This window comes from Micropterus salmoides, unplaced genomic scaffold, assembly GCF_014851395.1.
Source record: "Micropterus salmoides isolate LMB-PRFRI ecotype aquatic unplaced genomic scaffold, ASM1485139v1 Ms_hic_scaffold_3, whole genome shotgun sequence".
Taxonomy (NCBI): Eukaryota; Metazoa; Chordata; class Actinopteri; order Centrarchiformes; family Centrarchidae; genus Micropterus; species Micropterus salmoides.
The window spans coordinates 37,434,614-37,457,852 of record NW_024042261.1 but is presented as its reverse complement, the minus strand read 5'-3'; the positions used below and the strand labels follow the sequence as shown (position 1 = coordinate 37,457,852).

The 23,239-nt window shown below is 39.4% G+C and overlaps 1 protein-coding gene across 3 annotated transcripts in view; it reads right to left on the bottom strand.

Annotated features, from left to right (window-relative positions):
• The window catches only part of si:cabz01090165.1 (uncharacterized protein LOC100333421 homolog), a 358,553-nt gene that overhangs the window by 132,121 nt on the left and 203,193 nt on the right, over positions 1-23,239 (bottom strand). Inside the window, exon 1 of one of the 3 annotated variants that reach the window (XM_038694088.1) lies at positions 10,665-10,793. The exons of the other annotated variants lie outside the window; for them this stretch is intronic. The gene's annotated coding sequence lies outside the window, so the exon portion shown is untranslated. Of the gene's footprint in view, positions 1-10,664; positions 10,794-23,239 lie in introns of those variants that run through there. 3 annotated transcript variants of the gene reach the window in all.

Genomic DNA, 23,239 nt, shown 5'->3' with positions numbered 1-23,239 from the left:
AATTAAGTTCAAACACGAACAGTACAAGACATTTGAGAATGAATTTTACTGCAGAAACTGACATGTCAGGGAGGAAGATGGAGAAAATTACACTTCAAGTGTGAGAAGAAAGTACAGGTTTCTGTCTAGTTGCACAAAATAACTTGGAGTTTCAGCAGAGACCATAAACTGCAAAAACAAACATGTATATCCCGTCTGTTAGATCACCTAATGAGCTTTTGCTCACCGTGTGTCAGAACCTTGAATTTTTGTATTTTGAGACTTAAGCCGGAACTTAGATAAATTAGTACATTTCAGTGCTGCTGTATTTTAAAGCTTTTGCCAGGGAGTTGATAGGATTTCTGAATTATAACTAATAATTCACCTCCATCTTTTCTTTATTATAAAAGTGTGGCTTTATTATTTAGAACTTGACAGTGATGTAATTTTTCTGTTGCTGACAGAAGTTGATGCAATTGTCCAATTAAAGATATGTACAACTGACCAAAGCAAAGCAACTTTTCTTTTGTCAGAAATTGGTCGGAAAATTTCTCGGAGAACCTTCAAGATCAAGAAGAATAATATTTCACCTCCTCTCCTTACATTGCACTTTGTTTCATTGGTTTATCTGCTCAATTTAAAAGACTTATGTCACAGTTAATTGAAGGGAGACTTTGTCTGAACATAGAGAAGCGAGTGTCATGATAAATCTGGCAGATTGTGTTTCCTCTTAAGAGAAAAGGTGCAGTAATAAACAGAAAGGCCAGAGACCCAGACAGAAACGGCACCGAGGTAGAAACGTTAGGCATTTTAATGAAAATGAGACATTTGCATGGGCAGACGACAAGACATCTCCTACAATAATAATACTGCTAATAATAATAATCACAATATTGTTGTTTCTCTGTTGTGAATTACCAAAGGCAGAATCCATGTTTTCAGCAGAGAATACGACGAATATGAATGTGAGCGTTGGCCAGCTGTCTAGACATAAACAATGTTCTGTTCTATTTCAGCAGCAATGTGCTCCAATCAAACACAGACCTTTGGTGTCTTAATATCTTTATCCTATTTCCTATCTGATGCAAACATGCAAAATGACTTACTATCGTTAGTTTAGCTGTTAAATAATTTACTGCTTTCAGAGCAGTTCAGAATCAGAATCACAAAAGATTGCCAAGTAGTTTTTCTACACGTACCAGGAACTTGCTTTGGAAATAAGGTGCTACGCCTAGACCAACATAAAGCTGACATAAATAAAAGTAGAAATATATAAATATGAAATAAACAAAGGCAAGTTATAAATGAATAATAAAAGAATAAAATAATAGAGAATAATACAACAAATACAGCTATGCGCAGAGAAAGACAACGTCGCAGATATTTTTATGTTCATTACTCCGGTTTGTGTTGTGCAGATGTATTGCAGTGATAGATATAAAAGATATAAGATATAAAAATATAGAATATTTTTATACTTATACTGGCCCTTCATGTAGGCCTTCATTTCAGCCTCTGTCTGAAACATGCAGTAGATGCTCTTGTCTCTTTAAGGCCCCCCCCACTCAAAGCCCACTGTCTTCTGACTGGCTAAGACCTGAAGCATGTTGTTGTCGCTGAGCGGTACAGACAGACTGAGCATAGCTGTGCGGAGCAAAGGAGCAAATTACCAAATATGGAATACCGGCTCCGTGTGTTGTCAAATAGAGACGTTGGTAGAAAAACAGAGCGTTCAGAAGAGGAGGAAATCTGAGGTTTTGGCTCACTGGGATTTCTTTTAAATACTTTAACCTCGATATTTGAAGCTTTGGCCATGTTTAACATGAACATCCAACATTGTAGATAAGTCTTAGAACGTGGAAAAGCATAATAGGTCTCCTTTAATAACAATATGTGCAATACTCTCAGGTTTGTGCAATGATAAATAAACTGAAACAATATTTACATGTGCAGAGACATTTGCATAATTTGAAAGGGGGGAGTGTCAGTGGGGGACACGGTGCTGATGAGGCTAGCTGCAGAAGGGAAGATGTTTTTGTGGCGAGAAGTTTTGGTCCTGATGGACCGCAGCCTCTTATCAGAGGGGAGAGTCTGAAACAGTTTGTGGGGGGGCGGTCAGCTGCAATCTTTCCTGCTCGCCTCAGAGTCCTGGAGGCGTACAGGTCCTGAAGAGAAGGAAGTTTGAAGTAGTCTGGGTGTTTTTAAAAGCAGGACAATAAACGTTATTTCACGTCATCATTAAAGCGACAGTTGACCTTCCAAACCTAACACACACTTTAATGATTTCACAAGCTAATTGACTTTTCATGGGTTTTCTAAGAAAGCCACCATGACCTTTTCACTGCTGTCCAATCAGAAGAGCCGGCTTTTACGAGAGGAAATGACTAAACTAAACTAAATTAGAGGAAGCTCCCAAGTCGTCACATCTGGACGCATAGGCAAGACCCGTTGGCGTCAGTTTGTAACACACTGTGGAGCCCTTTAGCGTCATAGTTCAACGCACTGGGGGAAGCCCTGTAGCGTCATTTATAAAAGGTATGTGTAGGATATTTAACACAGAAGTTTAAATAACAAGGTGTTGGGGCGGACGGGTGGGCCAGATCCCGGACATTCACCCAGGAGACCGGTGTTCATATATTGTGTGTGATAAAAAAGTCAACATTGAAAAGTTACGTACATTACGCAAGTAATATTACTTAACTAACGTAAGTTAAGTCACGTAACATTACTTTAACCCAAACCATGATGTTTTTGTAGACCTAACCAAGTTGTTTTGTTGCCTCCTCACCAAATTATATATATGTAGATAAAATATATCTAACACTTAAAATACGCTACGCAATAAATATGTGAGTATGTGCAACCGATGCAATACTATTGTGCAGTGTAAGTGGGGATCAGATGTCTGGCTGAGTGTGTGATCAATTGATTTGGGGAAATAGATTGGCAGTCATGTCAACCCTACATGAGTAGTGGAACTGCACTACGGAGGGGGTGGAGCTGATTAGCAGTGACGGTCATGTATTAGTATTGATCCTGATCAATACTACAAGAGGTTGAATAGATAATCAATAAAGGTAAAAGATTGGTAATTTGTTGTCAGTGCTCTTCCAGAAAACGTAACCTTTACGAGTAAAGGATTGCCGACGATCATTGATGGTTTTTCCTCAACTCTCACGTAGAGCGTCACCCGAACACTCCCATGAAGATCAAAAGTGAAGCTGCTGACCACAGATTATATAGATAGTCAGTGTTCTGCTCTGGTGTTTAGTCTTAGATCGGCTTCTGAGAGAACATAACAAACATCACGGGACAATAAAAATTTCCACTAAATCAGTAATAAAATTCTTTAGGAGCTTTTTAAGGCAGGGTGATGTACATTATAGGGACAAGTCAACTCTCACAAGTCAACTATCACAGCTTTAATCTTGGCAAAAATCTAAATCACAGCCAATTAAATCATCATGTTAAGCCCTACATGTGAAGAAGCTACACTGACCATCAACATCAACATGTGTGTGAAAGTTCAGTGGTAAAGTACATATGTGTATCAGTCCAGCACTCATTCACCACGAGACATTAAATGTTTGTTGTGATCATGGTGAGGGTTCTTACAGCAAGAAATATATTAAAGGTCAGCAAAAAAGAAAATGGAACAAAAAATGCATCCTCTAAAATAGCTCTTTGGTGTGTCATATTTCAAAAATATAAAAGGTCAAAATAAGTCTGTCCAAACCAAGAGGAGCAGAAGAGTTATCCAGAACATAAAACTATGCAACATGCCTCCAAAGGTACCACTGACATTTGTCTGACATTTAATCCAGAGCAACTGTCCAGATAGGGCAACACACACCCAGAGAGTGAAGTAATATAAATTGAAATTACATTCGGCTGTCAGATCACCAATACTTTATCTCAAGCAGCCGTACAGCAAGAGAGAAAGATTCTTCTGAGATACTCGTGTAATGTTAGAAAACAAAAGTGCTGTAATAGAGCTGAGGAGACAGAGAGAGCGAAAGGACTGCCTTTTAACAATACCTAAGGGGTGGATGATATGGCAGACAGGCTATGATGAGAGCAGGCAAGTGTCAAATTTACACGCTGGAGATAATGAGAGCCAATATAACAGACTAACGAGAGTTTTATTTAATATCAGCCTGTTAGAGTCGTCCAGGTGACGGAGCTTTCTCAGAGTGTTGGTCTTTAATTGACTACATCTTTTGCTTTTGTGATTTTATTTCTCTGAGGTCGACGTTAGACAATGTCAAAGTTCCAAAACTTAATGAAAACATACATCAAAATGCTCCCTCCAAGATCAACAGCAGGTGTCATGTGGAGTCCCTTTTAATCTGAGACAGGCAAAACAACCCTGACACATTATACCGTTGTTATGGCTACCATTTTAGCAAATAATTGCCTATTCACACATCTAGCAGAGAATCCATGAAGGACAAGGCAACATTCAGACTGATGTGGAAACCTTGTATGGTGAAAAGATAAAACATTCTTTTTGACATTGGAGTTTGAATTCTTCTTATTTTCACAGCTGATGTGGAAAATCTACCCTGTATACTTTCATACTGTCTGTAATATTCAGCCATTTTACTCTATAAATACTATTTAATTTATTTCACCTGTTGTTTCATATCTAGTTAAGTTTAAAATGTTTTCTTATATCTGACAACTGTATCTGTGTGGCCTAAATCAGACTAAAACTACTGAGGATAATGTAAAAAGACAAAAGCAGAAATAACAAAATAGTTTAAAAAATAAAAGCAAAATGCACCAATAACTTGTTTCACCTATTTGTCCATTTTATCATTACCCATTTTCTATTGTCGATCAGCGTCTCAGCAGTTTGTTTTTAATCAATTTGCTTTCAATTTTTAATCACCATGCAAACAAACAGAGGTCTAAAGGGTAACAGAACTAAGCTTAACTTCACCAAACTAAGTTTAACAAATCTAAACTTCAGTGGTTGCGTCTGTAGTGAAGGATAACGTCTTCTGTTGATGAAAACATTATTTTAAGGTCACATTTTCCTTCAGATGAAACACTCCACTGGAGCTGTTAGAGATCTAAAGTAAAACATCCTGTGCTAGAATGCTAATGTTCTCTAATTAAGGACACACTGGAAGAAATTCTTTAGAATTATTTTGGACCAAACCAGTTCATGTTCAAAAAATACTCCTAGTACTCGGCACTGGTGAGTACACACACACAGCAATTGAAAGGAATGAGAAAAAGAAATGATCCCTGTGAGGAGAGGTTCTGGGTGTACACACGCCCTCATCAATATTCATAACACGGCCCAGTTATTAATTCACTAGACCTATGTGGTGCGATTGTTATTGAAGAGGAGCCTTGTGGTACTGAATTTACGAGATATGTATGATCTAAATTTTCCTCCTTTGATCCCGTCACAATTACTAAAACGCCTACAAGTTGCCGCCTAACAATAAACATTAATTGTAAAAAAAAAAAATGTGTTTGCAAAGATGACCTATACGTTCATATTAGTTAATTAGTTTTCCTGCAGTGCAAGCAACAATTAACCTCACCTCCATCCACCTGAGTGACCAGTGAAACCTGGAAGATGCTCAGTAAGTTTGAACTCGCCTCTAATTTTCAGTAGCTCGGCTCTGATAAGTACGGATGCTTTATATTTCTCAAGAATCACTTTTCTTTGTAGCTGCACCCAGCAGCTCTATCAGCTGGTCAGTCTGGGAAAGATCATGGTTTAACATTAAAAAAAGTCACCATTGACTTAAAGCACAAAAATGAAAAACACAATCTTTCTCTAACCTTACCCAAAGTGTTTTAGTAGCCCAAACCTAATGCAAACTCTGGCCTCCAGAGTCCCAGGATTTTTAAATCTTCGTGTAGTGGTGACATGAAACTAAGTACATTTACCCAAGTAATGCACTTAAGTACAGTGTAAAGCTACTTACTATATTTGCATAATATCTTCTACTTCAGAAGATTTCAATGAGAAATATTGTACTTTTTACTCCACTAAATGTATTTTATGGTTTTACTTCTGATAGAGTATTTTTAGACCATGGTATCTCTCAGCTGTCATTAAAGGAGTACTCCACAGATTCAGCATTGCACTCCGACATCACTGTCAGGGCAGTTTAAAAGAAAAGCGTGAATATTGATGCAGGGCCTGAGATATCATCTTTTTTATTCCACACATTCTTTCTAAATCTGGTGCCTAACATTACCCACAATTCAACTCAACTACAGACAGTTTGGTCAGAGATTTGGGAGTATTGTGCTAGTAGCAGCTACTGTAGCCTGGGGCCCCTAGTTCAGGAGCCGGCTACATAGTTCCGGTGAGCTTCTCTCTAACACAACACAAAGAATCTTTTCATTGGCAGCACAAGCAGCCCCTGACTCAAGTGACATCACCTGCAGACGCTTATCAGACTTCAAACAGCTCCAAGCTGTTGCGTGTGCATTCTAAAATACTGCACGTGCAATTGTAGTGCCTGTTATGGGTGATCTACTAAGAATTATTACGTAGATGATAACAGGTGCAAACACAATGGAGGTGGACATATTTAAACGAGGGTTTTGCGTGTTTTAATGGTTTCCGCCATGGAGAGTCGGAGGGAAAGCAGTAAAATCCTTGGTTTGTTTCATTCAGTGCGTCCCGAGTATGTGGAAATCGTACCTGCCCATCCTGCCTGAGATTGCACTAAGTACTTGGGCCAGCATATCTGAAAAACTGCTTTGGAAAACCCCAGCAGAAACAGATACAGCATGCTGGAATGACCCGGACGCCAGGAAAGGCCAGCAGATCGTGCTTCATTCAGTCAGAGGGAACAATCGGCGACAGTCTGCAGCGTGCCGGCGTGATCCGTGCACTACTGCAGCTGGGGGCTCTCCGCAGCGCCACACAACTTTCTAAATTCTTCCATCTCACGGAGAAAAGAAGTCAAGTCGAAAAACAATTTGCTTTATTGGCATGAATGTTAATACAACAGTATCGCCAAAGCTTCAAATACAAAATAACAATTCAATTCATATAGTACATCGAAAAATAGTGTTAATTTGCTGGTGATATCAAGTTTGCACACGTTTTTACTCACGCAAACCTTTAGTAAATCAGGCCCTAAGTGGTTTGGCACGTCTTGGCTACCCTGACTAGTCCTTCTGTCTGTAACATGTGTCAGGTGTGTGCTATGTACTCCAACGTGGCCAGTGCGTATTGCACTGTGCTGTTATAGGTGGAGTTCTGGGGAAATCTATTCCATGAAAAACACCATAATGAGTATTTCAAAGTTGAAAAAGAAATACTTTGGCATCAATAATAAAATTTATGACCAGCAGTTTGGGGCATAATTTTAATAAAAACCTTTTCTACTATTTTGTCTATTATTGTAATTTTTATGGTAAATCTAGTTGCTTATCACAGCTTTTCCGACTTCCAGCATTTCAGCAATTACAATTAGAAAATGTTACTGTAATGACTGGGAATTATGTCCAGAAGCACAAGATATTAGAACCAGTTTTCATGTTTCAGACTATCAAGCCTCCCCTCCTCCTCCATGTGGGGATTTGTCTTGGCACGATGAAGCAGGTGGACAAACAAACGCTCCTTGTGGAGGAGAGAGGGAGACAGAAGGTGGATAATCAGGATCAGACTCCTCTCTGCGCTGACGAGAGGTGAAAACACGGACGCAGGAGGCTTGTTAGGAAATTACTCGGTGTTAATGTGTGAGATTATTTAGATGCATACCTGACTTTCGGCTGCTAAATCTAAGTGAAAACACACTTATTTATTGTTTGAGAGTGTGTATTGTGATACTGTTGTCCAAGTGTGTGTCTGTTGTCTCAACAGTTTCACTGGAGAAATTTCCAATATCAGACTCTCTCAGATTATTGATCAGCGTTGTCTTTTCTCTTGTCTTTACCTCTCCTCCACCTCTCTGGCTCCCATGCTAATTTTGTTTCTCTTTGAATCCGCCCGTCACCTCTTCTCTCTCATCTTTCTCCTCTTTCATCTGTGTTTTCTGACAGACTTTTTGTTCTTCTCCTCTATCAGCCCATTATAAACGGTCAACAGTTGAAGCACAACTCATGGAGATGATTACAGTAATTTAAAACCTTTAATGCCCAATTGCGCAATTGGAGTTATCTGCGAATTCATCCTTCTCAGAGCCATTACTCTGTCAAATCTGAACATATTATATATATATACACATTTTTTGATTCGGTGTGAAATATCACACATACTCATAAAAAAGCTTCCATAAATCTGTTTAGAGATCAAAAAGAAAAGACTCTTTTTAACTCTGTTATACCTTTATTAGGAAACAGGAATTGTCAATTGCTGATTCTGAATGCTATAGATGGTGCTAATTTGCCACAAATACAACATAAACATAAACAAATATTGCCTAGGTTAAAACAACAGAGCTCATGTTGTAGCCTACAGTTAACGAACTGAATGCATGAAAACATTATACGTGATATATATTTACGACATGTCCCCACAAATAACAGAAACTGTAGTTTCAGAAAACAGCATGATTATCCCTCCATTGTCAGGGCGGGGCTACAGTGTCAGACTTTGAAAACCCGAACCCTCTAAAATACAGGATTTTTGACACAGACACATTGTTGTTGCCATGACAAAAAGGCTTTGAGGCTCGGTTTCCAGCCCTACAATTGATTAGTATCCTTTCTAACACGTGGATTAGCTGAGCTGAGTCATTTTGAGCTCAAAAAGTTTAGAGAATTACACTTTAAGACGAGAGGTTCACATTAAATCTATCTGCCATTTCATTTAAAGTTTGTGTATTACTGTACGAAATAGACTTCTGCCTCCGTCACTTTGTCTCTTTTCCCATCATGGACGGTATATATTTAGTTGTTTCTTATCCTGGTGAGTCTTGAAGCTGTTATCAACAAACTGAAGCCACCTCGCTGGTCCCCACCACCTGAATCTCTCAAAAGCCGGAGTGATGGCTGAACTTCCCAGCATGCCAAAGGTATTGGAATCAGCATGGCACTACTTCTTTGCAGTTCTCTTTCCTGCTGGAGCCCAGATGGAGACAGAGCCCAAATCAAATACCCACAATCCCCTGGGCGAGGAGAGGGAGTCTGGCAGTGTTAGATTAGATGTAGCCATGTCAATAATACAGCACTTGCATTGGCAGTCACCAGAAAAATAAATCTGTTCACCTACTGTATGTGATAACAATGGTCAGTAAAATATTAAAGCGAGCGAGATATTCTTTTATAAAGCAGCTTATTAAATGTAATCACATATAAAGAAAATTTTGCGAACAAATGTTGAAATTCCTCCAACAAACACAAACACACACACCAGCAACAACAGGGAGACTGAAAATACCAGACATCCGCAGTGCCAGCAGTCCATAGAAGCGCAAGACTTAAATACATACTTATATTCACACAAAGACATGGTAGAGGACAGGAGAGTGAGGACGAAAGAAAATGAGAAGCAAAAAATAGAAATCGAGCAATAAATCCAGATAAAGTAACACCTGAGGGGGTAGAGATAGAGAAATAGAAAAAAAAGAAAGGGATGAAAAGGGCTGGGTGGTAGAAAGAAAAGAAGGACAACAAAACAGAGGCAGAGGAAAACATTCATGTATTAGATTGTGGGGAGACCAAAGGAGGGAATGAAAATTCATTTCAGTAATAGAAAACTACATGCTTACAAGGTAAGGCGTGATGGGAAAGAGTAATGGGAGGAGATAAAGAGGGAGTGAGGTGGAGGGGGGAGGGCAGAGAGCAGGCCGGATACTGCCAGAGAAAAAGAGAGAGAGATTATGATGGTGAGATACAAGGACAGAGCAGGTTTTTTGTTATTATTTCTGAAAACAAGTCTTTATCCTCATCCTTTCTAATCCACCACCTACTCTCTGCTGCTGTATGTTCTGCTTTTAATTATTCTGTTCTTCACTGTTTTCTATTCTGTTAGCTCTTCAGGGAAGTGAGGACTACATTCATTAAAGTGCATCACTACAAACCACGTGAGGGCGTCTGCATTCTGCTATAGTCTTGCCTGCGTATTGAACATATAATTACCACGGTTATGAGAAAATGCCAGCTGTGACCAATAGCCAGAGTGAACTTCCTCAAGTGGTTTGTAAGGATTAAAAAGTATGAACATTTCACATCACGATTATAGTGACCAAAATTATCATGGTTATCAGTGCAATCAAGGTAAATGTGCAGAAAAAGATTAAAAGTACACACACTGAAACCATTTCAACAAGTTTTACACTGAAAACTACAAATAACATTGCCATTTTGTAAACACAGCCAATACCTTCTAAGTGTGCATCAATATCAAGAATGCAATGACCCCGTGCACAACAACAAATAAGTCTTTAGAAGACAGTGACAGTAACTGCAATGAGCCCAACATGAATAAATAGAAGTCTGCAGCGACTCTCCTGTTCTGACACTTTCACAATTAATTTCATAGCTGCTGGATTTAAAATGAACAAGATATACTGGTTGGTTGACAAAACTGCGTAACGTGTTTTCATGTGCAGTGGACGAATAGAGGCTGTAGACACACGACGCACACAGCAGCAGAACAACAACAACGTGTAGCGTTTTTTCCAAGAGCAGCAACACTTCAGTTTACACGCTGTTAGCAAGTCAGAGAGACAAACCAAAGCTAAAAGTTAACTCACCCTGCGTTCACTATAAGGTCATTTTCTTCAATCAAGTTTCCCCCAGCGCTCTCATAACAACTAAAATATGACCAGACTTCAGAGTGACTGATAAATCTCATCTCAACAAAACCATGTTGCATACTGCACATGCGCACCTGCTTCTGGGAGAGTATTTGCCGTGATTTTATAATACCGAACCCTGTTGTCGTGGTAATTAAAATGTGTACGGTAATATTTACCCTTGGGAATTTATAATAATAATAATAATAATAATAATCCTTATTTGTAGAGCACTTTTCAAAAACAAGTTTCAAAGTGCTTTAACAAGTGTAAAGAATAATACAAAAAAACAAGATAAGAGCATGAAAAATTAATATAAAATTAGTAAATAAAATAAAAGGGATAAAATAAAGTCAAATAAGATCGGGAAAAGCTCTCCTATAAAAGTATGTTTTAAGAAGGGACTTAAAAGAGTTCACTGACTCAGCCGACCTGATTTCCTCGGGCAGGCTGTTCCAGAGCCTCGGGGCCCTGACAGCAAACGCTCTGTCCCCTTTAGTTTTCAGTCGAGACTCTGGAACAGACAACAGACCTCTGCCCGAGGATCTCAAGGTACGTGCTGGTGCGTATGGGACTAAAAGGTCAGAAATATAACAAGGCGAGAGGCCTTGAAGAGCTTTAAAAGTGATCAATAGAATTTTAAAGTCAATTCTAAAACATACTGGGAGCCAGTGTAATGAAGCTAAAATAGGAGTAATGTGGTCATATTTCTTTGTTCTGGTTAAAAGCCTGGCAGCTGAGTTCTGGACAGTCTGGAGTCGATCAATAGATTTTTGGGCTAAACAGGTGAAAAGGCTGTTGCAATAATCCAGGCGTGATGAGATGAAGGCGTGTAAAATGGTCTCGGTGTCCTTAAAAGTTAACATAGATCGAATTTTTGCTATATTTCTAAGATGATAAAAACATGACTGAACAAGCTTTGTGGTGTGCTGCTCAAAATTTAAATTACTATCAAACCACACACCAAGGTTCTTTGCCACAGGCTTAATGTGATTTACTAGGGAACCAGCAGATGGCAGTATTTTATTTGCCATCTGCTGAGACCCGATGACCAGGATTTCTGTTTTGTCTGAGTTCAGCTGGAGGAAATTATTTGACATCCATTTTTTAACTTCACAAAGGCAGTTGTTAAGTGAACTCAGCATTCCAGGGTCTGTGGATCTGACGGGCAAGTATATTTGTGTGTCATCAGCATAAATATGAAAAGAAATGCCATGTTCATGGATAATATGTCCAAGGGGAAGCAGATACAAGGAAAACAAAATGGGTCCTAAGACCGACCCCTGAGGCACACCATATTTAACTGGACAGAATGAGGAGACATAGTTGTTTACAGACACGCAAAAAAACCCCATTTACCATGGTTTATCATTAAACCGGTAATCGTTTCATCCCTCGTGGTTTGTAGTGGTGCATTTTGGTTTGTTTGGATTTATCTTTATGTGAAAAAAGAAACCAAACCAATGGGAAAACGCTCCAATGTTACCAACTCATCAAACGCTTTGGACCAGAGAAAACCAACGTTCTTCAAGGGATATAATATACTGTAGTGAGCTGTGTAATTGTTGTTTGCTGAGCTCAAATGCAACCGGAACACAACTGAAAATTTGCTTAGCTTATGATCTGCTTATAATTACGTCAGTCTTTTCAGTTTTAATTACAGGGCCTTGAGACAAGGAAAATCGTTTTACAGTTTCAAATATTAGATAACATTTTAAAATTCAGGAGAAAATAGTTTTAGTACACACTGTTAAACAACCAGTGATGTTAACCAAACATTAAATGATGTAGATCAACCCTACCAGTAAAAAACTGTGATTCAATGGGAAGCACAACTCCCTAATGTTTTTGCTGTGCTTTTCTATGTGCTACCACTGCTGCAGGTGACTGCTGAAATATTCAACCCCTGACTCATCATTCATGAAAACATACATTTCTTTTCTACCGCACTGTTTTTGCTGCAGGTTTTGCTGTTTATCATATCTCGGCTACGGTGAGGATCTTGTCAAAGCACTCAAAGTTCAAAACTGAAATGGGAATGTAGTACTTCAAGGATCCTCAGAGGGTCTTTCTGTCTTTACTTTACTCATTCCACAGTAAGGTCAATGGTCAGGATCACCCAGAGAATAAAACCTCTGGCTGGGATTCAGAGTCAAGGATGAATCAGCAAGGTGGACTGCAACAAATCATCCTGCTGAAGGAGGCTCTTCACTGCATCACCCTGCTGCCATGAGCTGTCATCACAACAGTCGATGTTAGAGATTTGTAACACTACAACTGAAACTACACACACATGGCGATCCATTATTCTGAGGGTAATGTGGATGTGTGTGTGGTTTCAGTTGTAGTGTTACAAATCTCTAACATCGACTTTTGGTAGTCAGAATGTCACTATTCGTCTTTATAAAAGCGTTGTGTTTTGTGAGGCTGTTTCATCATTTTGTTATAACCGAAACATTTTGATGTATACATTTTGATATCTAGAGATTGCAGCTGTATAATGTACAAAGTAAACAGATCACCAACATTGTAAATGACCATAAGTAATGAATGGGGATTCTAAAAGGAAACGGTTCCAAAATTTTTCAAAACCCGAGAATCAGTACGGTCCGAGCTTATCAATACTGCTATCGAGACTTGTGGGTCCTATAATGTAACATTATGTCTCGAGCAACAAATCTGATTCAACTTGAAACGCGATGAATAAGAAAGGGTATCAATATCAATAAAAATGAACAATCCCCATAACCAGTTATGAACACATGAAATTGAAAAAAGTAGTGCTTTGATAGTTACAGCTGTGTCTGAATCGATTCATCGAGAAACTCGTATAACTCGATTACTAAAAAGCATCAATAAAAATTCTTTGTTTAATCCATATAACTATATACAGTGCACTTTTTCGCAAAGACAGTTATTACTGTCGCACAATGCGCTTACGCTGTGGACAAGTGAAGATGACGTGGTTTGATGGTGCGGATTGCACTCGATGAAATCTGTAGAATACTAGATTACTAAAATAAGTGATAGCTGCAGCCCTAGTTACAGGTTGCAGACATGCAACACATCCAAAATATGGTGATAACATTGTAAATTTCAGAAAAGGAGTCTGTCCAGTCACCCATCAACAAAGAAAAAGAAAAGCTCATGTACTGTACAAGTCCACAAACAGTTCTTATAGCTTTCCACAGAGACCTATGAGTATTTCTTTTTTATATCTAACATGTTACAAACGTTGTAACCCCGACCACCCACCAGGACTCTTCTCTCCAAGAGCTTTGGCGGCACAAATAACAATTTCATGCTACCTCCACCTATGGTCATGACAGGCAACGGTCACAATTTACACAGCTGCTGTGTGAGTTCCTTGTCATGTAAAAACAAACAAAACATTGTTAATCCTTTGAACAAACAGGGCTGTCAAAAAAAAGGATAATACACCCTATGGCATTTTGAAATCATTCCTTAAACTCCTTTTGTGGACAAATATGAAATTACATTTTTTGTTGGTTTTGGAGGAAATGTGATCACACTGTCAGGGATTAACTCTTAAAAATAAAAACTTTTCCCTTCGGATGTAATCCTTCATGTCTCCTGCACTTCACTTTCTTCTACATGTCTTGCAAGGAAATGGCCAACTATATGGTTAAAGGGTTTGATAAAGTACATAAATTCAAATAAATTAGACACATACTGTATAAATAACAATAAAAATAATAATTAATTTAAAATGAGTAATTTGAAATGAGTAACTCTGAATAGGAGCAACTCTAAAACAAGAATGATACAATGCACACAAATGCAATTCATTTCCCACAATATGAATTGTTGGTCATGTGTAAAGGTTTACCTAAAATGAAAAAAAAAAAAAAACAACAAAAAAATAATGCTGCATCAATAACAGGGATAAATTCAGTTGCACTTAATTGTCAAGTTTACTAATCCAAACAACTCATGTAGGTGTTGTGCAAAATTATGTAAATGGTGTGTCTTGTGTGATGCTATGCTGATGACGTTGTTGTTTACATCCAAATTTGTTTCATTTGGTGGTGCTGCAGGAAAAACTGCCTGGAGCCAAAGAGAGGAGGTGTGGATGAAGACTCACTTATAAGAGAGAGAGAGAGAGAAAGAGAGAGAAAGAGAGAGGGGGGGGGGGGGGGGGGGGGATATGTAGGAACGACGATCAAAAAGGGAGAGAGTAAGGAGTGACAAAGAGAGGGGACAGCAGGGAAGGGATTGTGGGAATAATTCTGGTCTGTTCCACTCAATATTTTAACAGATGGCACCCTCACACACACTCTTACACACTCACACAGACATTTTCTGTCTCTCACGTGCGTGTGCATACACTCACGCTGTGTTCACTAAAATAAGCAAACACACAAGGACTGGCTGGAAAACTGGGCTGCATTTCAGGAGAAGATGGACAGTGTGTGTGTGTGCGTGTTGTGTTGTGTATGTCTAGGTCAATTTCTGGGTGTTTTTGTGAGAGTGAGTCTGCTTGTATGTACACGTGCTTGGGTGGGTGTAAACGTATGTGTCTGTGTATGTAAAACTGCAAAAAACTTTTCTGGCTGCTTTTTCTTTTTTCTCAGTTTTTCAGAAATGTTATAGTAAATGTAGTAGACTTACCATAAAACATCAATTAATGGCCGAGTCCTAAACAGCTGCATACTTTTTGACAAATAAACGCAGGTCTCGATTAAATCCCTGGTATTGTTTTTAAAGAAGTTCTCTGGATGTATAAAACCTCTTAATCCCCCTGGGTCGGTCGCTTTAACTGCTTCTAAGCTGCTTAGATCGTTAATACAAATATCAATTAAATTAAACGTATCATCAATATGTCAGTATGGACCTGCTGGACATTTAGATTCTCCACGCTATTCAGTTCATTTAACGGAAACAACAAGCCCCAAAGTCTAATTCATATAGACTTACCAGTGTAACCGGCATGGTAGGAAAGAGATGAGACAAAAAAAGCGCAGACTCCGTTACCTTTGAAACGCTCGTTAAGTCAGAATGTGTCTGTTCCTTGATTATTAAATTCCTTTACTCTGTAAGGGTCCGCGGATCGAAAGAATTAAAAAAGCTTTTCATAAAAAGTAATACAAATTGTCAATCCTGTCATGTGAAGTCCATCGCTCTCTGTCTGCTAACTTCTACACCCTGTTGTTGTTTTCGTTATGTTGCTGCCTACAAAATAAAAGTGCGTAAGCCGTCTGTGAGAACTAGATCACATGAATGATGTGATATTATTTGATCATTTTTATACAAGTAATATTCATTCTGTTATAGAAATAAATAAACTGTTTCATAGTAGCCTATTTCAGTTTTGTGTGAAAGGAATTAAAGGAGTGTCCCAAATATAGGCAGTTTCAATTCAGTGATTTTAGCAAATAAAAGCCCGGGCTATTCAAAGTTTTACGGTAGATAGAAAGAGAGAGAGAGGTGACACATTCAGGTCTGTTCAAGCATTTTCCCCAGAGACCTCCATTATAAAAGAGACACCTTCAACTACACACAAGGTCAAGGTTTAATATTTGTAAAACTTTCACAAACCATAAAAAAATATTTTTACTATAACTTTACTTTTGTTTTGGTTTACTTAATGTCAAAGTTTAAATTTAATGATTTTGTCATTCGGGGAGGGAGAAGAACAATAAGAGTAACATGTAGAAAAGGAGGGATGATGATGGAGATGTAGGGAGGTGAAGTGGGAGACAGGAGAGAGTAGAGAGAGAGTACAGAGAGAGAGAGAGAGAGAGAGAGAGACTTGGCAGGCAGAGCAGAACGCTTTGACACCTCGTCATGCTCGGCCCCGAGACACTGACACATCGCAGCTTGTGTGTGTGTGAGAGAGAGATGAGGCTGCTCCCACCAGCAGGCTAATCTACTGTAGATCAACAGATGGCATAGCTGAATGTATGTGTGTGTGTGTGTTTGTGTGTGTCACGCACATGCACTTCTGTTTGTCTGTCTCGGGGAAACGTGTGTACTGACTGTGCACATGTACTGTTAGAACCATGAAGAAAAATCAACCGTCACTGATACAAACACACAGAGATCGGTTTCATGGAATGAAGAACGTGAGAAGCATTAAGACACAACATTCACATGGTGGTTAAGATAAAAATAACTTCTGTGACTGAAATGTGTATCTTTCTGTTTTGATTAACCATTTGATTCAGTCAATGGCCTCCGTGCTGAAATGTTTGCTGTAGTCGAGCTTCACTGATGGTCTGACGGTTTGGCTGCCGCACACTTTATTTAATAAACGATATGAGTGTCATTAATAATTGTTATATAAATGACACAGCCTCCTCGCTCCATTAGAAGGGAATGATTATATGGTTTATATGGTTACTGAAAAACTAATCACATGCTGAACCGCAAAACAGACAAAAACTGTCTTTCATCAAAATCTAATGATCTCAAGTCAGACAACAGAAATGTGGAACAAACAAAACTGTACTGTTCAACGCTCGTTGAGCACCATTAATAACCATTATTTACAGTGACTCTACTTTCTTATACATCAGGCTTATGATTATTGCTGCTAATGGTCCTGATAATTCACCATCAACTGAGGAGTGAGTCTGAGTAGGTAAAAGCTGTCTGTGTGGATGTTCTAATGTGTTCATCCAGCCTTATTTACACACACAATAAACCACTTGCCACCATAAGGAAGTTTTTCATAAAGGAATATCAAATATGCAACATTGCTGACATCACATGTCTCTTTAAATGTTGTCTTTTTGTCATTCAGACAATGGTGAATGAGTTTTGTTTATGCTACAGTGCATACAGTGGGTATTGATTATTGAAAATGATGCTTTCTCTTTATATAATATTGAGCTGTGTCCTCTTCATCATTTGACACGTTTCCACAGACATGAACAGAGCTGTCTTTTGATGGTCAAGTCTTCTGCTGGTAAACAGACCCACACATTAAAGAGTAATTAATAACAGGAAATTCTGGATTACAGATAACAAATATTGGGAAAGGATTATTAAATGTGATTTTCACAGTCTGACTAACTACAATTTTGTTTGAATTCATGAAGGACAATTCTAATATTTTGGAGGGATGCCAGGTCGCTACAAGCCTTATTTAGTTTATCTCATTTTTACATTCAAACATTTTTTTGCATTGATTACAATTTTACCACTCACATACTGATTTGTCAGAGTAAATGCAGATAAACGAATTGCAGTACTCTTCTCTGCATTTTCCGGTTGCTGTGCTTGCTCACTGTTCACCGTCTTTTATAGTACAAGAAGACAATCAAGGCCATCTTTTCATTCATTTCAAGACAAGACATTAAGTTAGGAATCCCATTAAACCTCTTTTCTCACATGCTGTCAGAGTGTTTTTCATGTTATCTGGAGATTTAGATTATGCCCAACAGTGATGGCACCTTTCGACGTCTTTTCTATTCTTTAAAATGTATTGTTCAATTAAATAGCCAAACAAGAAAATACAAACAAACATAACACTATTACACTAATTGAAACATAAAAGCAGACACCATACTCCACAGACACAATGGCCGTATACAATATAATATACAATAAAATACCCTTTTTTTGTTTAACTCACCGTGTTTGAAAATAAAACCTCACACAACTGTAACCCCCCCTCCCCTGCCCCCCTCCACTCAAGTCTTTCAGGCATTGTTTTCTAAAACAAGCACCATTTCTGAGCAAACTAAAGTGGCTTCTCTGTCTCTGTCTGTCTCTCTCATGCACACAGCCAGTAAATACCATTTGTCTCTTATCAGATAATGTGTTGACAAGAGTGGGAAACCTCCACTTTCCGCTGGTAGAAACAGAGAGAGCGCTCTAATGAACCACCAAGGAAATACAAATATTTTTCTAATGAAGACTGCTGGTTGGTTGGCCGGAGATGAAAGCACAAGTACAAAACAAATAAAAACACACTAACACAAAATCATGCTAGTCTACATATGTCTACATAATGTCCTCACACACAAGTTCAATGTAATGTAGACAGTGCGTTGATTCATGTTTCACAAACTATGTAAACTGTTTATGAGACTTTAAAACACAAAGTAAAATTAGTTCAGTAAGTGGGTACACGTACACACAAATACACAGAGCTGTGTCCTAAACACTGTGTGAACTCAAACATTAGTCACTTTTAAGTGGTTACTCCGATCGTCTTGCTGCGAAAACCCATAGAAAATGCACTTTCAGCTTGTTGAGATGATGCATTTTATGTTTTTGCAGCTTAAATAACGGGATCAATGTGAAACAAAGCATCAGTGTGAGGATGAACTCCCAGTACTGTCTCAGCACTTACAGAGGAAGTAAATATGTTGTCCCAGAAGAGGTTAATTTCTTTTCATTAGGCTCAGAGGACTGAAAGTTTGCAGCAAAGTGATATAGATGTTAAAAGATTACCTCATCAAGAGGTAAAGTGAAAAGTTAGTAAAACACAAAGGCCTTATTGAAGTAAGGTCCAAAACAGAAATCAGAAATAGAGGGAGGGCAGCATACACTCCAATGCAAGGCACTGGATAAAAATTGGACTTTGAAAATGTAAAAATTGCCATGCTGATAAAAGCTAATATCGCTCTGTATCTGCAGAATATGTAAATATGCTACTCTTTGCTAACAACTTTCAGAGGAGTTGCAGCAACATCCTGTTCTGTTTGCGGTTCAGCAGTGTTCTGTCCCTGCTGAGCTGCAGCATTCCCAAGTCCCACAGCTGCAGCATTTCCCTGCTCCTAAGCAAAAACAACTTCCTTATTCTGCTGAGCTACAGCTACTAAACGACTTTGTTGAGGTTGAGCAGCTACCATGTCAACCCCCTGACTTTGTTAACCTGCTGCAACTACCTGTCACTGCCGAGTTACAGCAAGCCCCTGACTTTGTCAAACTGCTGCAACTTCTTGACCCTACTGATTTACAGCAACCCCTGACTTTGTTAAACTGCTGCAACCCCTTGACCCTGCTGAGTAGCTGCCATGTCCTGTCACTGCCGAGTTACAGCAAGCCCCTGGCTTTGTTAAACTGCTGCAACCCCCTGACCCTGCTGAGTAGCTGCAACTTCCTGACCCTACTGATTTACAGCAACCCCCTGACCCTGCTGAGTAGCTGCCATGTCCTGTCACCGCTGAGTTACAGCAAGCCCCTGACTTTGTTAAACTGCTGCAACCCCTTGACCCTGCTGAGTAGCTGCCATGTCCTGTCACCGCCGAGTTACAGCAAGCCCCTGACTTTGTTAAACTGCTGCAACCCCCTGACCCTGCTGAGTAGCTGCCATGTCCTGTCACCGCTGAGTTACAGCAAGGCCCTGACTTTGTTAAACTGCTGCAACCCCCTGACCCTGCTGACTAGCTGCCATGTCCTGTCACCGCTGAGTTACAGCAAGGCCCTGACTTTGTTAAACTGCTGCAACCCCTTGACCCTGCTGAGTAGCTGCCATGTCCTGTCACTGCCGAGTTACAGCAAGCCCCTGACTTTGTTAAACTGCTGCAACCCCTTGACCCTGCTGAGTAGCTGCCATGTCCTGTCACCGCTGAGTTACAGCAAGGCCCTGACTTTGTTAAACTGCTGCAACCCCCTGACCCTGCTGAGTAGCTGCCATGTCCTGACTCTGCTGAGCTGCAGCAACCCACCTACTCTGATAAGCTGCCGCAGCTTCCTGTCCCTGCTGGGCTGCTGTAACTTTCTGTCCCGGTGCACCGCTGGCTTCAGTCAGGCCTCCCAGTTAACCTCCAGATCGATTCAGCTCTTCGATCCTACCACTAGGCTTCCTGCTGAAGGTCTCCGGCTCCTCTAAAGTCTGACTTTCAGGCCACCCATCTGAGGTCTCCTTCTCCGCCCATGTTTAGCTCTCAGGTCGCCTGAGAGTGCCTGCTGTTTTCCTCAGGAGCCGGACACTTACCGCTGAACCCGCCCTACTCCGGACCTCCCTCATCCCAACCTCGTTTGTCTTAGACCTTTTGGGCCTTTCTTTTCCTTTATAACTTGTTGGGATGGAGTTTGTCTTTTGTGATTTACATAAGAATGTCGAGGGTTGTTCCTTGAGGTGGGATACTGTCATAGTTTATGTGTTTTGGTTCGGTAAGTCCTTCCTCTTGTGTCCTAGTGTGTTTTTGTGTCCTTCTTGTCCTTCTTTCTTGTCTCGGTGTTGTGTCATTTATTCCGTTTCCTGTTTTACCGTTCCTTTAATTTCTGGTCACTGCGCTCCGCTCTGGTGTTTTTCCACTAGTTGAACTGTTTTGATTGTTTCCACCTGTGACTTTTATTTATTACCTCCCTCTTCTATATTATGTCTGTCTATTCTTTGCTCAGTGCTGTTTGTCTTTGCATCCTGTATACTGTCAGTCTCCTGTGTTTTCTTCCCTTGTTTCTGGATGTTTTTTGGATTACGGACTTTGGATATTTGTTTATACCTTCTGGGTTTGTTTGCTAGTGTGTTGGACTGCGTGCCTGGTTTCAATTGCCTGCTGCCTCACAATCCCATGAGCTTAGTACCCTTTTGAGTTGTTTCTTAATAAACACTAGAAACTGCATTTGCTCCGCCTGTACGTTCTGTACCTGGGTTCAAATTCCTGTATTGCTGTGTCAACGCTTGACAGATTTATGAGGTCATAATATGTTGCTGCCCCCAAGTGACCAAAGCATTTTTTTAAAATGTGGGTTTAACCAAGGACGTGCCTGAGCTGATAACAGTATAGATCATATTTTGTCGTTTGTAAATGTTTTCTGCACAATAGGGCTATCAAATCACAAAACATATATCGTTTTGGAAGACAAACTACATATTTTGCGATCTTCAAAATGTGCGTAATTTTTTTTTTTGTTCATATTATATTTCTTGTGTTTTATTTTGTTGAAATGATTCGGTGCACATCGCAAACCTTGTATACCTTTCTTTTAAAGCTGTCATTCTCTAAAGCAAACTTGAATTTGAAGATATAAAGTGCTTCAAAGAGAGCAAGAGAAAGAGAGTGGGCTGGGATATCATCAACTAATAATAAATTCTGCTGGACAGAAGTGGTGGGATGTTGCAATCAACATCACAAGATTACATCAGAAAAAGCTAATTCTCTTATCAAATCCTCCTCTCACTAAATCAACATAGGAGAAACAGAGAGAGTGAGAGTAGAGGGGGTGACACGTATAAAGTGATAAATTATGACTGACAGAAACAGTGGGAAGTTGCAATCGGCATCAAACCAACATCTCTTCCTCATATCACATGTTATTCTTGGTAAATAAATACAGAAAGGGAGAGATGGATGGATGGATGGAGCGAGAGTGAAATGGATAAAATGACAAATTGTGACTGACAAAACTGGTGGGATGCTGCAATCGGATATCACACCAACAACACCACCGCCTCATGTTGCATCTTCACCTAAAGTAAATAAGACAGAGGGGGAAACGGATGCGAGATATATAGAGATATGAGGTGGTGTGTGGAGGAATGGATAGGTGTGGGGGATATATCAAGCAGTGATAAATTTGGAGAGACGGAAGTGGTGGGACGCTGTAATCAACATCACAACACATCAAATCCCACACAGGATCGCCGTTATTCCTCCTCCTCTCCAGTCACATCTACATAGTCAGCCTGTGCGTATCCGTTCTGCTGGAACGGCGCTGATGTGCAAACAACATACATCAGACACGATGGTGAGATGCCATGATGGAGTATGTGCAGCATGATGTTTTTTGCATGATGACATTTTGCCTGCCACTTTCTGCTGCTGCAGTTGAAAAAAGTAAATATAATAATCGTCCAAATATGACTTTTTTCTTCTTATTTTATTGATTGTTTTTTTGTTTTCTACATTAAAGCCACTCTGTGTACAAAGCTACCGTAGCAACTCTGATTCAAAAGGTGAATGTTGTTGCAGTCTACGTGCTGTTTTCTGCCAAATCATATCAGTGGAGGTTGTAGCAGTGTACATTGTTGTCTTCCAGAGCGGCATTCTTTATATTTCCACAGGGTGACACCGGAGCTAAGATTTGTCAAACCTTACACATAGTGGCTTTAAATTTATTGAACCGAAAAGTAATGCTTCATTATTACATTTGGCCTACAATTAAAGCTAATTAGTTTAGAATCTTTTACAGCTGTGTATAAATGTTATTGTATTGTTTACTTGGGATAATTAGGACTCGAAAATGTATTATGTGTAATCTTTCTAAACATTTTGTGTCTTATCATTTGTGTTGACACAATGTTTGCAGATGAGACGTTAAGCTATCCCTGGCACCTATTGGAAAATAAAGAAATATACTGTGAAACCAGGAAGTTGTGTTTCTTGCTTCAGCTCTGCCCACCATCGCCAACAATATTCACATGCCAGTCTAAGATAAATATATAGGTAAGGTTAAATTCACTGTCACGGTCAGCAATTGTTAATCTTGTGTTTGAGCTGGCTTTGTTTTGTTTTGTATGATTTGTGGTCATGTTACAAATGTTGCTTTGTCTTTATTTGTTTATCAGAACCACTAAGGACATGAATAAGCAGGGAAACCCTGTTTGGTAA